Source organism: Grammomys surdaster, unplaced genomic scaffold (genome assembly GCF_004785775.1).
Source record: "Grammomys surdaster isolate TR1022 unplaced genomic scaffold, NIH_TR_1.0 125793, whole genome shotgun sequence".
Lineage (NCBI taxonomy): Eukaryota > Metazoa > Chordata > Mammalia > Rodentia > Muridae > Grammomys > Grammomys surdaster.
The window spans coordinates 1,662,234-1,666,470 of record NW_021620624.1 but is presented as its reverse complement, the minus strand read 5'-3'; the positions used below and the strand labels follow the sequence as shown (position 1 = coordinate 1,666,470).

The window sequence follows — 4,237 nt, the reverse complement described above, 5'->3', positions numbered from 1 at the left end:
TGCTACATAAAGTTGGATTCTGAGTGCCCTCCAAGGCTCGCTGTTAATGTCTTGGGTCCCATTATCCACTGCTTGGAGATAGGAGAACTTTCGAAAGATGGAGCCTGGTGGGAACTCTTCTGGGAATATGAGATTGTGGGATCCCAGTCTCTTCCTTCTGATCCTTCTTTTGCTTTCTGGCACTGTGACAAGTGGCTCTGCCCCACCACATGTCCCAGTCATGGTGGCTGCTTCACCTCAGGCCCAGAGTCAATGGAGCAAGCCAACTCCAGCCTAAGACCTCCAAAACTCTGAACCAACATAAGAATCTGTTATGAATCCATGAGGTCAGGTTTTGGTTACAGTGCCTAGCACAAACACAGACAGCACCAATTTGCAAAAGTACGGCTTTCTTGGTCAGTAGAAAGCATGGCTTCTGGAGGTTAAAATGGCATACATTTCTACAATCAATTATATTATGCACATTTAATATTATAGTTTCAGCAAAGGAAAATTGTGCAAATAATAATTAAAGGTACTAGAAGAATGACTGACTGAATCAAATGGGCCCTCAAAGAAGGAGGTGGGGAAATGAACTGAGATTTCACTCACCAATCCTTTTAAGAATTAATCTCAGTAGTGGTGCCACACGCCTTTAATCCCAGCACTTGGGAGGTAGAGACAGGTGGATTTCTGAGTTTGAGGCCAGCCTGGTCTACAAAGTGAGTTCCAGGACAGCCAGGACTACACAGAGAAACCCTGTCTCGAAAAACAAAAAACAAACAAACAAACAAATTATCTCCACACTATATTCCAGAAATCTAATCTGCTCCTACATCTCTCCCCTCCCTCTCACTTCCCTCCCTCTCTCCTTCCTCCCTTCTCCGTCTGATATTTCTTTCATTATTTTTTCCAATCAGATCGAATACCTCAATCAGAAAGGGACTGAATTTAAGCATGTAGAGAACTCTGTCTCTGTTTACACAGCAGGGTTTATATTGCTCCTGCGCTTAAATTTGGTTTTGTTTCAATAAGTCACATGTGCATAAATGTTTACACATGCACACTTATTAATTTACAAAAATCTAAGAATCTAAACTAAAAAGCAAAGCACATATAAATAGGGGTCTATTTACTTCCAAATCAGTGAATATGTTTATAGAATTTTGGTGATACTAAAACTAGCACGTACTTATATTACTTTTATATTGTTGAAAATCTTTCAGAAGACTTTTAATTTTTAAATTTTTAGGTCAAGATGGAATATTGATTCATATATAGGATAGGCTAGAGGAGGACGCAGGATTAGGCATTATGGAAGACTTCAGAAGCATAGGACCTGCCATTAGAGGGAACCATGTTTTAGGAATATATTTGATGCAGTTCCATTCAGGATGAGCAGTTTCTTGGTGTTCTACCAAGGCAACTCTTATAAAAGGAATCATTTAATTGGGGCTGGCTTACAGTTTCAGAGATTTAGTCTGTTATCATCATGACAGGGATCATGGCGGCAGGCATGCTGTGGAGAAGGAGCTGAGAGCTTCAGCCTGAGCCACAGGCTGGAAGAAAAAAACAAAACAGTGGGCCAGGTGTGGGCTTTTGAAAACCTCAAGGCCTCCAACAAGGCCATACAGCCTAATCCTTCTAATGCTATGAAAGAGTTCTTCTACTCCCTAGTGACTAAACATTTGAATAAACTAGCCTATGGGTCCATTCTTATTAAACCACCACACTTGGTTACCACGTCTTCAAAGTCATGAGCATTACACTAGGTGAAGCCCACTCCTTTGCAATGGGATTCAGTCAACCAGGAAATTTAAAATTGACCAGTGCAGGGCTCCAATCACATACTCTTTGTTATGACTAGACCTGATGACCTGGCTGATATAAACCCTGGCCACTGTGCTTTGGGGCTTCCAAAGGCATCCCACCTACCTGTCTGGAGCCTAGAATGGGGAAAGTGTGAGATCAGAGACATGAGCATCCAACAGAAATGTTCTTCAAGGTTACTTAGGGGAACTCATACAAGCAACAGGCTGCATGCATTCCCAAGGAGTCTACTGCCTGCAGCCATTGCACACCAGGTCCCCCTGAGAAAAAGAACTAGATTAGCTTAACTGGCTGCAGAGGAACACTGCTTTTTAATAGTTAATTGATTATCAGGCTCTAGATTACAATGGAACTTTCTCAACACTAAAACAAATTCCCTTGCATTATACTCACTAATCTTCCATAAACACCCTACAACCACCAACTCTACAAACCCTGGAGTTCTGACTTCTCCAGGATGCTATGGAAATGGTCATTCCTTATATAGTCTTTCAGACTAACAGTATATGTGGCATTAAAAAAAAAATCTTTCAATAACTAACATAAGATAGAAGGTCAACCAGAAGGCTAAGAGAGTAAAGACACTTATGCAGCTAAATTCAACAATCTGAATTTAATCCCTAGGACCCACAAGGAGGATGGAGAGAACAGATCCATCTAAAATGTCTTCTGATCTCCACATGCATGTCATGGTGCACACATTCACATGTGTGCACACACAAAGAAAGAAAGAAAGAAAGAAAGAAAGAAAGAAAGAAAGAAAGAAAGAAAGAAAGAAAGAAATTTTTTCAGTTTTTAAAATTATTTTTATTAGATATTTTATTTCAGATGTCATCCCCTTTCCCCATTTCCCCTCCCTAGAACCCCCTGTCCCATCCCCCTCCTCCTTTATGCTTTTATACCATTTTGATTACATGCATGTATTAAGGTCAGTTCTAGGTTGAGAAACTAGCTATACAATAGATGCAAATAGTCAAGGAACAAGCAATACAATAAACACAAATAGTCAAAGAACAAGCAAAGAAAGCAATTGTAAGAGAAAAAAAAAGTTGCTGGAGAGATGACTCAGCAGTTAAGAACACTGAATTGCCCTTGCAGAGGACCGGGTTCCATTCCTAATATCCATAAGCTCATGACAACCTGTTAACTCCAGTTCCAGGGGATCCAATGCCGGATTCTGCCTTCTGAGGGTATACACATGATACATATACACATATGCAGGTAAAACACTCCTATATATAAAATAAAAATAAATAAACTCTTTTGTAAAAAAGAAAGGAAAGAAAGAAAGAGAGAGAGAGAGAGAGAGAGAGAGAGAGAGAGAGAGAGAGAGAGACAGCGAGAGAGAGACAGAATTAGGAATCCTTGGAGCTGGAGAGATGGCTCAGTGGTTAAGAGCACCAACTGCTCTTCCAAAGGTCCTGAGTTCAATTTCCCAGCAACCACATGGTGGCTCACAACCAATTGTAATGGGATCTGATGCTTTCTTCTGGTGTGTCTGAAGAGAGCAATGGCATACTCATATACGTAAAATAAATAAATAAATCTTTAAAAAAAAGAATCCTTAATTAGGGGCTGGAGAGATGGCTCAGCAGTTAAGAGCACTGACTGCTCTTCCAGAGGTTCAATTCCCAGCAACCATATAGTGGCTCACAACAATCTGTAATGAGGTCTGATGGCCTCTTCTGGCATGTCTGAAGACAGCTATGGTGTACTCATATACATAAAATAAATGATTTTTTTTTAAAAAATAGAATTCTTAATTATCAACTGACAAGGTGGCTTAGGCTTTGTGACTGGCAGCATTGAGTTTATTTATTTATTTATTTATTTATTTATTTTTCTGCTCCAATTTTTGAAGTTTGAGGTGGGGCTGGAGAGATGGCTCAGTCATTAAAGGCTAGACTTCCCACTGTAAAAGTTATTTTTAGTATTGATGCATGTAGTAATGTAATATAGTGGCTGTATTTCTTTATCCTAGCTAGCTAGTTCCCAATAATAACACAGAGAGACCAAGCTTCACCTCAATACCTGGGCAGTCTTTTTTTTTTTTAATATTACTTATTTAATATATATGAGTACATTTTAGCTGTCTTCAGACAGACACACACACACACACCAGAAGAGGGCATCAGATCCTATTACAAATAGTTGTGAGCCACCATGTGGTTGCTGGGAATTGAACTCAGGACCTCTGGAAGAGCAGACAGTGGTCTTAACTGCTGAGCCATCTCTCCAGCTCTGGGAACTCTATCTTAATCCCCTAAATGAACATGGCTACCTCCTACCCAAGACCACAGTAATACTTTCATTTATGGCCTTCCATTCTCCAACTGAACTCTATGATCTCCTCCCTCCTACCTCCTCATGGTAGATTTGAATGCCCCTTTCTCTATCTATCTATCTATCTATCTATCTATCTATCTAT

General features: G+C 40.0%; 1 non-coding gene across 1 annotated transcript; it reads right to left on the bottom strand.

The window, feature by feature from the left end:
• Nucleotides 1–1,970: 1,970 nt before the first annotated feature.
• Nucleotides 1,971–2,106, bottom strand: LOC114640264. Its single transcript, XR_003714127.1, has one exon. It is a non-coding gene; the product is annotated as a small nucleolar RNA SNORA70 (small nucleolar RNA).
• Nucleotides 2,107–4,237: the final 2,131 nt, after the last annotated feature.